This window comes from Chrysochloris asiatica, unplaced genomic scaffold (genome assembly GCF_000296735.1).
Source record: "Chrysochloris asiatica unplaced genomic scaffold, ChrAsi1.0 scaffold00193, whole genome shotgun sequence".
Lineage (NCBI taxonomy): Eukaryota > Metazoa > Chordata > Mammalia > Afrosoricida > Chrysochloridae > Chrysochloris > Chrysochloris asiatica.
The window spans coordinates 1,733,984-1,747,437 of record NW_006408711.1 but is presented as its reverse complement, the minus strand read 5'-3'; the positions used below and the strand labels follow the sequence as shown (position 1 = coordinate 1,747,437).

The following is a 13,454-nucleotide window of genomic DNA, read 5'->3' as shown; positions in this document are numbered from 1 at the left end:
GAAGCATATTGCCAGCCCTGTCTTATGTGGCACCTACGTGAAAAGCCTATATTTTCACTAGCAGTAGAGCACTTAACTGTCCCACCCACAGACTACTCACTGCCTTCAAGCAGGTTCTAACCCATAATGACCTTACACACAGAAAGAAAAGTCCTGTGCCATCCCCACAACATTGTTTAAGTTGAGCCCATTGATGCTGTGACAATGCTAATCCATCTCATTGGGAGTCTTGTTTTTTTTGCTGACTCTCTACTTTATCAAGTGTAATGTACTTCTCCAGGAACTGGTGCTTCCTGATAAAAGGTTTGAAGTATGAGAGACAAAGTCTGGCCATCCTGGTTTCTAAGGAACATTATGGCTGTATATCTTCCAACACAGACTTGTTAGTTCTTCTAGCAATCCATGGTATTTTACTAATCCTCTTCAACATCATAGCTCAAATGCATCAGTCCATCTATGTCTTCCTTATTCATTGTACGATTTTTACATATATATGAAGTCATTGAGATTACTGTTGCTTGGGTCAGAAGCACTTTAGTCCTCAAACTGACAATTTCTCACTAACACTTAAAAGAGTTCTTGTGCTGCAGATTTGCCTAATACAATAGGCCATTTGATATCTTGACTACTGTTTACATAAATGTTGATAGTGGATCCAAGCAAAATTCAATCTTTGACAACTTCAATCTTTTCTCCCTTAGTAATGATGCTATTCATGTGTCTAGTGGTTAGTATTTTTATTTTGCTTACATTGAGCTGCAACCTTACTGAAGACTCTGGTTTTTGATCTTCATCAGTAAATATTTCAAGTCCTCTTCCCTTTCACAAGTAAGCCTGAATTTACCTATTAGTAAATAAAATATAATTAAGATAATGATGCATCTATATTGTCTAGATCTCTGTGTTTGTTAATTTCTGGAAAAAAATAATCCAGATTCTTAGTTGTTAATAAAGATATGATTTTTATTTAGCTTATATTTTTGCATTATATATTTAGGTACCTTTTACTAATTATCTATGAAAATTTGAAATCTCATTACTTTCTAATATTAAGCCTTGATAATAAACAGTGTTTGATATAATGGTGCAACACTGTAGAGCAAACTGAGTAAATTGTTACTGAATTGATTCATGTAGGTGTAATATACATAAAAATAAAACAAATGGAATGTACAGTTTTTATCACCTTATGATATTTTGCTTTCTTATGATATATGATATATGCTACTCAGTCATATTACTTGTGTCATCTTCCTAATATATGTTGTCTTCTTCAGTACATTCAATAATTGAAAAAGCCTTATATATATATATATATATCTAGTACATTTATGATGGCAGATCTTTAACCTCAAAATAATTTTTTATTTATTCTACACAGCTTGATTTTTTTCTTTCTTACAGTTTCATATATTTAGGTTAGGTTGTGGTGGTGGTGGTTGTTTGCCCCCGAGTCTGTTCCAACTCAAAACAACACTGCATAAAGTTTCTTATGTTGTAAATCTAAATGGGAGCAGAAAGCCTTTTATTTTTTCTACCGAGTGTTTTGCAGATTCACACTGCTGAACCTGTGGTTAGTGGTCCAACTGGTAACACACTACTAGAGCTCTTTATTTAGATGGTGGTGGTTATATGCCGTGGAGTCGGTTCGGACTCAGAGCGACAGAGTTTCCGAGGCTATAAATATTTACTGGGGGCAGAAAGCCTCATCTTTCTACCGTGGAACAGCTGGTGATTTCAAACTGCTGACCTTGCGGTTCGCAGCCCGCTTCGTAAGCACTATGCTACCAGAGATCTTTATTTAGATATATAGAATGTGAAAAATTAGAATAGTGGCAAACTGAAAGCAAATCGCTAGGCAGTTGTTTGCAATGTATGTTTCATTGAGTACTAATGTGGTGTTGCAAGTTAATGTGCTGGACCGCAAAGTTGTTTGAACCACAAAGTCAATGGTTCAAGCTCACTAGCCTCTCCTTGGAAACCCTATAGAGAGTTGCTACGAGTCGGAGCAGACTTGATGGCACTTCACAATAATAACAACAACATCACCTGTATACTCACAAAACTCATAAGAAATAAGCATGTATGCTGAAATACAACAGGTAATCTTTCTCAAAACATGTGTCACTCAAACGGCCTATTCCATAAAAAAATATAATTCACTATGAAAGACTAAGAAAAAGTAATTTAATGACAAGGCATATTCTATTAGTCTTTCCATAGATTCAAACTTTTTTTTTTTTTTTACCTTGAATATATAAATACAAAGGAATTTCTCTAGAGCGCAAAATTCAATCTTTCAAGAATATTTTCTAGTATAAATGTAATATCACATAATTCATTTATTAGAAGGAAAAGAGCATTTGAACAAATTTGGATCACTTAATATAATTAATAATCTCTGGTAAAAACAATAAAAGAAGGTATCAGTCTTGAGTAGTAAAGATCAGAGAAACTAAATTTGATATGTTTATTTTATTTGTAAGTCTAAATTTGTGTGGTGATATTTTGTTGGGTCATCTACTACTATGTAACAAACTACCTTGAAACTATAGAACTTAAAACAATCACATTATTTGCCAATGGTTCCATGGGTCAGGAATTTAGAAAGGTCTTAGCAGGGTAATTAGTCCTGGATAGATGTTCCTTCATCAAGGGCACTAGGAGTAGAATATCCATTTTCAAATGTGGTTCTTCCACTGTCTTTTGTATTTTCTTATTATTTCTCCACAAGTTGATACTTTGGGAAGCCTTCTCAGAGCATAGCAACTTCATGGCACTTGGACATCTTACAGGGTAGATCAGGGCTCAGAGACACTAAAGTGAAATCTGCCAGTCTTCTAATTCCTTAACCACTATATGCCATTCTGTCACTTCTGCCACATTCTGTTGGATAAAGCAAACTCAATGCAGTACAGATACAAGATGAAGAAAAAATAAAATAAAAATAGATCCCACCTCTCAAGAGGACTAATGTCAAAGAGTTTGCATCAATCTTTATTCAAAGCTTTGTACAGAATTGAGTAAAAAATTATCCACATTCTGGCTGTAGAATTTATTTTAATCAACATTTAGAAAATACAAATACATCATTTTTTATTTTTTACATAATCTCCTTGTTGTTCAATACACTTTGTCCATCTTTCAACAAGCTTCCATATTTCCTTGCTTAAAATATATTTTAGGTTAAGTTGTGAACCTTGAATGCACCAGTTTCTTCACTTCTTCATCACAGAGCTTCACTCTTAAAGGACTGCTTTCAGGAGATCAAATAAGTGAAAGTCCAGTGGGGTAAAGATGAGGACTATAGGGAAGGTGCTTTACCTCATCAAAATGAAGTTTTTGCAGATTGTGAACAGTATAGAGGTGTGTGTACCTGCATTGTCATTCAAGATCACAAAGCCCTTGACTAGCATTGCTCTGAATTTAATCTGACGTTTAGACTTCAGTTCTCCAGTGAATATCAAACTATAATGAGCAATATTGGTTGTTGGAATTTTTCCTGATAGCATTCCAATACTGACCCTTGAGAATCCAAGAAAAATGTAAGCATCAATTTACCAGCTGATGGTTGACTTTCTACCTTTTTCTTGGTCTGCGACTGACGATGTTTCCATTCCATATTTTGCTGTTTACTCTCAGGCTTATAATAATGAATCCAGGTCTGGTCACCAGTAAGTATTCTTTTTAAGAAACTTGTACCTTCCTTCAAGTATCAGTCCAACTTTTATTTGCAGATGTCCAAACGCTTCTGTTTATGCTCTTCCATGAGGTATTTCAGGTACCCATCTCACACAAACTTTTCTAAACTCAAGTCTGTTGTGGATTATTTCATAGGCAATGCCATGGCTTATTTGCAAATAATTTTCCATATAATATACTGTCACTAGTCTATTTGACAGAATCATTTCATGCTTACACTCAATGTTGTCATCAACCATGGATGTGGACAGGCACTTTAGTATAACTGGAGTGCAGATAATTTTTGATGCACCCTTGTAAATTTTACAAAATGATTTTGAAGCATTTTTGTTTATTTTCCTAGTTTTGCTTCTGAGACTTAAAACTACTTTTTTTTTTTAAATCTGTTTAGTAAACAGATGGGTCAATATACACACTCTAATGAGAAAGCTTCAATAAGCTCAGCCCTCGAGTGCCAGCACAAATACTAGCCTGGCAAAAAATCACCTGAATCCCTCTTTCTGATATAGAGAGCCCAAGCTGTGTGGACTTGTTTTCCCAACACACAAAATATGATTGTAAACAAGGGGTTTTAATTCACATATTTATGCTTCTTCTCTGAATTCTGGGCTCTTTTTGTTGCCTCAATCCTCTGCTAGATATTGGCTGCTTTTCTTACACATTGGCTCTCCATCTTCCCCATGCTAATATACACTCCCTGGCATTCTAAACTGGAACAGAGATTGTGACTTGAGGGCAAAATTAACTCTACCAACTGAATAGCTTTCCTTGTTCGTGAAATTGCACAGTTGGAAGCTTTAAGAATATACGCATATATATAATTAAACTTGGCTGTAATTTAAATGGGAAATAACAGCCAAGTTAAGTTTTCATATATGAAGATCCCTAAATACTCTAATTTTATGGACCATGCAGTCTGTGGTCATTCTATGCATTTTGCCTTTGTCCCTCTATTTGAAATATACAGCATATGTTCTACTCTCATTTTCAACGATTTTATATGTTGAAGAATCTTTCTGAGATCATTGCTAAACTATCATTATTTTTTTGTATGTGTTTAGGTATTCATTTGTTTAACCTCAGATATTCAACTATTATTCAAGTTGTCGATGAGTTATCTAAGGCTAATAGTAAAATGATGGAGTCTGTAAGATAGTATCTTGGTATACAGTACTTCAGAGGATTCTTGAGAGCTTCAATAGATAGAATGTGGTAATGAACATACATATTCATAATATCCATCATGTTTATAATACACAATGTGCTCAACATTACATGATCCTAAAGAATACTGCATTATTCTCTAGGCCTGCACAAGCATTCCTATCTTGTGACATTGAAATACTGTGTCTTTTCAGAATGTTGTAAACCTGTACTAATTGAAATGTTTATAAAATGCTGATTCTGAAATATTGCAGCTTAACAGCTCAATAGTTCTTTAATGGGCCCTCTGTTTTATTAATGAAATGATTTATAGAAATATTTAATCTTACTGATTTACCATTAACATTAATCAATCTAGTTATTAAACACTCTCTTTCTAAAGGCTATAAAAACAGACTTGGCAAGAGTGTAGTATTTTGTGATGAGTAATTTGTGCTTAGATAGAATCAGTGCTGTGGGAAGATTATTCCTCAAGTGGAACAGTATATATGAGCAACTTACTTGATGACTCTTTCTATAATTTTCATACCATTGCTTTCTTATTTAAAAGAAATTTAATAACAATTATTAACACTGTCCCACAGATCTTTTAAAGACATTTACTTTATTTATAAGTATACTTTTAAATAAATTAAGCTAAGCTCTGATAGTAAGACATTTAAAATATGCAAAGTGATTTTTGCAAAGTATTCTTTTATAGTTCCTAATTCACATTTGTAGCTCCTAATGCCTATATAAAAGTAGTGAGAAGATTATTAATATTTACACAGGGAGCTTTTTCTAAATAACAAAATAAACTTGACACCATACAACATTGGTGCACACTTAGGATATTGTTGTTGTTAAGTGCTGTCTAGTAAGTTCCTACTCATAGTGACTCTATAGAGAGAGTCTATTCATTAGATTTCTGAGGAGTGAGTGATAGGTTTGAAGCACCAATATGTGATTAGCAGTTATGTGCTTATCCTACAGTGCCATGATACTTTTTTTCCTTTTTCATATTTAAGTTTCATGCTTTATGGACAGAAATTTATAAGATAAAGTTAAGTTTCTTCAATATGTGCTGTCATATTTTGAGATCCCTAAAATAGGTTGTTTTTGTATTTTTGGTTTTTGCAAACCTTAAAAAAAATGCCAGAAACTGTTTTAAGTATCCCTTTTAGAAATTAAAGAAAATGATTTCTTGGGGGTTGCCTTGAAATTTGATGCTCTAAGAAATGTTATTACTTTAAGCTCTTAGTGGTCATTATGGATTAAAAATCTGTAGAAATAAATAAAAACAAAGCATTTGAGTATGCCTTTATATTTAACCTGTTGAAAGTAAAGTTTCAAACAATTCCATACTCAAAATGGCATTATATGGTTTTGCGACTATTATCATATCTTCTCCAGGTTGTAACATTGCTGTATCATTGTTAGTTATCTAGTATGATACAGTGACATAAAATATCAGCATTATGTGGTTTAGTCTCCTGAAAGCGTGTGCTTCTTTTTTATCTCTTTAGATTTCCTTCTTAGAGCATACTTTGGCTTTATAATATCTGGCAACATATGGATATGATTTATGTTGAAAAGTTGATGATTAAGCTGAAACATGTGAATTTTCATATCAGTTTTTTAAAAATGTCCTTAACCTTGTTATACAAGTAAAGCATTGATAGGGCATAATACTATGGTAAAATTTAATCTCAGTGTTCCTATTTATATTTGGAAAGAGATTCATAAGAAAGAAATCTGATTATTTGGCTACCATTCAAAGAAATATGATTCAGGTAATTTCAGGAGAAAATAATTGTGAAACTTTAAATCTGATTTTACTTTTCAGTTACTATGAGTGTTGATCATGGATCCAAGCAAAATGTAGTCTCTGACAACTTCAAACTTTTCTCCATTTATCATGATACTATTTACTGGTCCCATTGTGAGGATTTATATTTTCTTTACATTTAAGTGCAATACTGATGTCTGTGGTCTTTATCTATATCAATATTTTAAATAATTTTTGCTTTCAGCAAGTAAGTTTGTATCATCTGCATATCACAGATTGTAAATGAGTCTTCTTCCAATCTTGATGCCATACTCTTCATACAATCCAGTTTCTCAGATAATTTGTTTAGTGTGCAGAATAAATAAATACAGTGGAACACACCTTTTCTGATGGTAAATAATTCAGTATCACCTTATTCGGTTCTAATGACTACCTCTTGGGCTCTTTACAGGTTCTGTTTACAGAAATGTTTTAGAATGCCCAGTCTTCACAATGTTATCTGTAGCTTTTCTTGATTCACTCAATTGAAATCTTTTGTATAGTCAATAAAACACAAATAAATATCTTTTTGTTATTCTCAGTCTTCAGTCAAGATCCATCTGAGACCAATAATGTTAGTCCTAGTTGCACTTCGTCATCTGAATATGACTTCAATATCTGGCATTTCTCTGTTAATGTACTGTTGTAACCATTTTTGAAATGTCTTCATCAAAATTTGCTAGCCTGTTATATTAATGATAATGATTTCTGCATTCTGTTTGGTCACCTCTCTTTGAAATGGGCACAGATATTGACCTCTCATAATCAGTTGGCCAGGTAGTTGTCTTCAAAAAGCTTGACATCGATGAGTGAGAACCAATTGTGCTGCATCAGATTGTTGAAAAATTCTAACTGTATTCTGTCAATTTCTGGAGTTTTGTTTCTTGCCAATACCTTCAGTGAAGTTTGAACTCCTTTCTTCAGTACCGTAGATTCTTGATCGTCTACGACCTCATCATTTCTTTCCACAGATGTATTCACTTTTATTCCTGTGTATTCCAGCTGGTGAGCTACTTTTATTTTAGGAGACTAGCAGTGAAGCTCGAAGCTTGAGCTTCACTTTTGGATTTCTAACTCCATGTCTCTGTAAATTTCATTACAATACTTTTTGTTGCCTAGTAGCCAAATGAATTTTTCTATTCTACTCTCATGCATTCATCATTTTCTCAAGTAGCTTTAGCTTCTCTACATTTAAGAGCAATTTTCAAGTTTTTCTGACATCTCTTTGATCTTTGATTCTTTCTCTTTTTTTTTGTTTTTGATTTTAAAATCATTTTCATTTATTATTTTTTAAAAGGTTTTTGGTGACTTTAGTGAAGGTTTACAGCACTACAGGGCAGATCATCAGTTTAACATTCAACAAATAATACACTTCATTTCATTTAAATGACTTCAATTATTTGCATATAACATTAATTGTTTCACTTCCTCCTTGTAATTATTATGTACACTCCACCCTTCACAATTCTTCTGAAATTGTACATAATAAAATGCAATTCTTTTGAACTCAAAGAGTTGGCCATTTCATGATGACATTAATAGTATTGTTTTACCCCCTGTGTACTTATTTACTGGAGTCCTTCTGTAGCACTGTAGGACAAGCACTCGACCATAAGATCAGTTTGAAACACAATGTCAGTAGTTCAAAGTTACCAGCTGCTCCTCAGAAAACCTATACAGAGTTACTATGAGTCAGTCAAAACCAACTTGACTGCACTTAACAATGTCAACAACACATCTATTTACAGCTTGGCTTGAAAATGAATCATCCTTTAGTTCAGTTCCAGACCTGATGAGTGATCAAGGCTCATTGTTGTTGTTGTAGTTAGGTGATATCAAGTTTCTACCAACTCATATCGATCCTGGAGCTCTGGTAGCGTAGTGGTTCTGAATCAGGCTGTGAGCCTCAAGGTCAGCAGTTCAAAACTACGAGCTGTTCCATAGGAGAAAGATGAGGCATTCTGCTCCTGTAAAGATTTACAGTCTCAGAAACAATGTACAGGGTTGCTATGAGTCAGAACCGACTACACCACACAAATCAACAACAACATAGCAACCCTATGTAAAACAGAATGAAACACTGCCTGGTCCTGGGCCAAATTCACAATTGTTGCCATGCTTGAGCCCATTGATGCTGCAATATTAGCAATCCATACCATTGGGGATCTTCCTCTTTTTCTCTGACCCTCCACCTTAAAACATTATTTCTTTTTCCAGTGACTGGTCCATCATGACATATGTCCGAAGTATGAGACACAAAGTTTGTACATCCTAGCCTCCAAGGAGCACTCTGGTTGCCATTCTACCAACACAGATCTGTTGGTTCTTTTGGCAGCCCAAAGTAATGTCAATATTCTCCACCAACACCATAACTCAAAAGCATCAAGTCTTCTACGATCTTCCTTATTCACTGTCCAACGTTTGCATGTATATGTGGTTACTGAAAATACCATGGCTTGGGTCAGGTGCACCTTAGTTCTTAAGCTGACAGCTTTGCTCTTCAACACTTTAAAAAGGTCTTGTGCAGCAGCTATGCTTAATGCAATACGTTATTTGATTTCTTGATTGCTACTACCATGAATGTTGATGGTTGATTCAAAAAGAATGAAGTCCTTGACAACTTCAATTTTTTCTCCGTTGATAAGAATGTTGTTTATTGGTCCAGTGGTGAGGAGTTTTGCTTTCTTTACACTGAGATGCAATCCATACCAAAGGTTGTACTCTTTGATCTTCATCAGTATTTTAACTCCTCTTCACTTTCAGCAAGTAAGGTTGTATCACCTGCATACTACAGATTGTTAATGAATTTTCCTCCAATCCTGATGCCATTTTTTTCCCTTCATATAACCCAGTTTCTCAGATTATTTACTCAGCATACAGGTTAAATAAGCATGGTGAAATAATACAACTTTTTGTACACCTTTCTTAATTTTAAACCATTCAGTGTTTCCATGTTCTGTTCAAACAACTGCCTCTTGGTCCATGTACAGATTCCTCATGAGCACAATGGAGTGTTCAGGAATACTCACACTTTGCAATGTTGTCTGTAGTTTGTCATGTTCTACACAATCGAAAGCCTTTGCATAGACAATAAAGCACAGGTACACACCTTTCTGGTATTCTCTGCTTTCAGCCAAGATCCATAGGACATCAGTATTGATAGCACTCATTCTGTGTCCTCTTCTGAATCCGTCATGAAATACTGGAAATTTTCTGTCAATGTATACTTGCAGTTGTTTCTGTATTACCTTTAGTAAAACTTTACTCACACGGGCTATCAAAGATACAGTCTGATGATTTCCTCATTCCGTTGTGTCACCTCTCTTTGGCATGGACACAAATATGGATCTCTTCCAATCAGTTGGTCAGATAGTTGTCTTCCAAATTTCTTGGCATAGATGAGTGAATGCCACCTCATTCTTGAAAAATTTCAATTTTTATTCCATCAATTCCTGGTGCTTTTTCTTTGCCAATTCCTTCAATGCACCTTGGACTTCTTCCTTCAGTATTTTTGGCTCTTGATTATATGCTACCTCTTGAAATGGTTGAACATCAACAATTTCCTTTTAGTAGAGTGACTCTGTGTATTCCTTTCGTCTTCTTCTTCTTTTTTTTTCTAATTGAGAAAATTTATATTTAGAATTAGTCAGCTGGAAACAGTTTATATGATCCCAATGCTGTTGGCAACATCCAAAGCATCATAGTCAGGAACCAGCCGAACATATGCCTTCTTTTCTCCATCAGGCCTGATTAAGGTGTTGTCCTTGGCTACGTCAATGTCATAGAGCTTCTTCACAGCCTGCTCATTCTGGTGCTTGTTGGCCTTGACATCCACAATGAACACAAGTGTGTTATTATCTTCAACCTTCTTCATAGCTGACTCAGTAGTCAGCGGGAACTTGACGATGGCATAAGGGTCAAGCTTGTTTCTCCTGGGGGCACTGTTCTGAGAATATTTGGGCTGCCTCCAGAGCCTCAAAGTGTTGGGCTGCCAGAGGTAGGTTCTTTTATGGCTATGAACACCTTCAGCACTGCCTTCTCCTTCAATTACTTTGCTTTGGCTTCAGCTTTGGGAGGGGCACGGTCTTCATATTTCGCTTTCAGCACTATCTTCGTAAAATCTCTTCCATCTTCTTTTGACGCTTTGTGCATCATTCAATAATTTGCCCAAAGAAACCTTCAATCTCAAAAGTTGAGGCTTGAATTGTTTCTTCAGTTCCCCCAGCTTGAGAAATGCTGAGGGTGTTCTTCTAACTCCAGATCTTTGCACATTTCCTTGTAATATTTGACTTTGTCTTCTCGAGTTGTCCTTTGAAGTTTTCTGTTCAGCTATTGTACCTCCTCATTTCTTTAATTTGCTTTCGCATCTCTATGCTGGAATGCAAGTTGCAGTGTCTCTTCTGACATTCATTTTGATCTTTTCCTTCTTTTTTGTCTTCTTAATGGCTTTTTGCTTTCTTCCTGTATGATGTCCTTGATGTCATTCCACAACTCTTCTGGTCTTCGGTCTTTAGTGTTTAATGTATCAAATCTGTTTTACATATGATCTCTAAATTCAGGTGAGAAATATTCAAGCTCATATTTTGGTTCTGTGGACTTGTTTTTATTTTCTTGAGCATCAGTCTGAATTTACATATGAACAATTGATGGTCTGTTCCTGGCCTTGTTTTGACTAATGATATAGAGCTTTTCCATCCCCTCTTTCCACAGATGTAGTCAGTTTGATTTCTATGTATTCCATCTGATGAGGTCCACGTGTTTAATTGCCTCTTATGCTGTCTAAAGAAGGTATTTGAAATGAAGAAATCATTGATTTTGCAGAATTCTTTCATGCTATATCCAGCATGATTTCTATCATTAAGGCCATAATTTCCAACTATTGATCCTTCTTCTTTGCTTCTAACCTTTGCATTCCAATCACCAATAATGATCAAACATCTTGATTGCATGTTTGGTCAATTTCAGATAGAAGAAGTTGATAGAATTCTTGTATTTAATCCTCATTGGGTTTAGTGGCTGGTGTGTAAATTTAAATAATAGTGATATTGATTGGTCTTCCCTGAAGGCACATGAATATTATCTTATCACAGACAGCATTGTACCTCATGAATGATTTTGATATGTTCTTTTTGACAAAGAATTCAACACCATTTATCTTCAATTTGTCATTCCCTGCATAGTAAACTATGTGGTCATCAGATTGAAAATAGCCAATACCAGTCCATGTCAGCTCACTAATGCCTAAGTTATCGATGTTTGTGTGTTCCATTTCATTCTTGACAATTTCTAATTTTCCTAGATTCATAATTCGTACATTCCATGTTCTGATTATTAATGAATGTTTACAGCTATTTCTCTTCATTTTGAATTGTGTCCCATCAGTAAATGAAAGTCGCTTGGTCTTTTCTCCCATGGGCTTTACTCCATTTGTGTCATCACGGTCAACTCTACTTTGAGGAGGCACCTCTTCCCCAATAGCATTTTGAGTGACTTCCAACGTGAGGGGCTCATTTTTCAGCACTCTATCTGACAGTATTTCTCTGATATTAATAAGGTTTTCAGTGACTAAAGATTCAGAAGTAGTTTATCATTCTTTCTTCCTCATCTGTCTTGTCTGGAAGCTCATCTGAAACCTGTCCACCTTGGGTGACACTGCTGGTATTTAAAATACCTGTGGCATAGCTTCCAGAGCCATAGAAACTCCCATCCACCACAGTACAACAAACTGACAGATGAGTGGTGGATCAAGGTAAATAGTCTGAGGTTATTTCATTCTCTTTCTGGTTAGTAAGCCTGATGTTTTAAAAATATTTTTTAGATGTATTCCATACTTTCTGCAACTCTATCCAGTACCTTGTAATATGATCCCTTTCAGAACAATTGACAGTTGTAGGTAGGTACCATCTAGCTTTTACGTTCTCAAGAGCAAGCAGAATTATATTCACATGTTCCATTAGTCCACTGTACTAGTTGATTCCAAACATGTTTAAATTTAATCATTTTTCTTTCCTCTGCACAGGGAGAAACAAATAGTTGCACCTTATATGGCCACTCATGAACTTTTAAACTCCCAGTTGCTTGTATGGCCCTGTGGTATAAAGCACTGAACCACAGGGTCAGTTTGAACCACAAGGTCGGGGATTCAGACTCAGTAGGGTCTCCTTCAAAGCCCTATACAGGGTCTCTATGAATCATAAACAATTCAATGGAACTTAACAGCAACAACCACATGTCAGAAATATAGGATGTGGAACACTGTCTTTGTAGATCATGTTATGTCAATTGGCCATTGTGTCCCCATGGACAATGCTTCTAAGCCTTCAGATCCCAGAAACTTATTGCCTCAGAGTGTTTGATAATGTCTAAGAAGTTTTCATAATATTGTCCCCTGTAAGCTCCACTATACTCATAGATATGTTTGCAGCAAAGGTAAATTACCATGTATAAATATCCTCTGCCAAATCTTTATATATTTGTGGTTATATTCTCACTCTCCCCCACCAGACATATTCAGCCTGTGTATATGTTCATATATCAACCCTAGATCACTGTTGTTTCAGCATTGTGTATATAAGAGTATTTACCTCCATTCATCTTAATTCTTGAACTCTGCCCTGTATCTTCCTCTCTCGTCATTGTTCTTATGCCAGCCTCCCTCAGATTGTACACTGCCGTATCCATCACCCAAGTTGATATATGTCTAGCTTCTAAATAGTGAATTACACTACATTTCTCTTCATCCCTGGTAACCATTTAAGGAAGCCTTTTTTTTTTTTTTTTT

General features: G+C 35.2%; 1 pseudogene; it reads right to left on the bottom strand.

Annotated features, from left to right (window-relative positions):
- Positions 1-10,334: 10,334 nt before the first annotated feature.
- LOC102825810 lies at positions 10,335-13,309 on the bottom strand (annotated as a pseudogene).
- Positions 13,310-13,454: the final 145 nt, after the last annotated feature.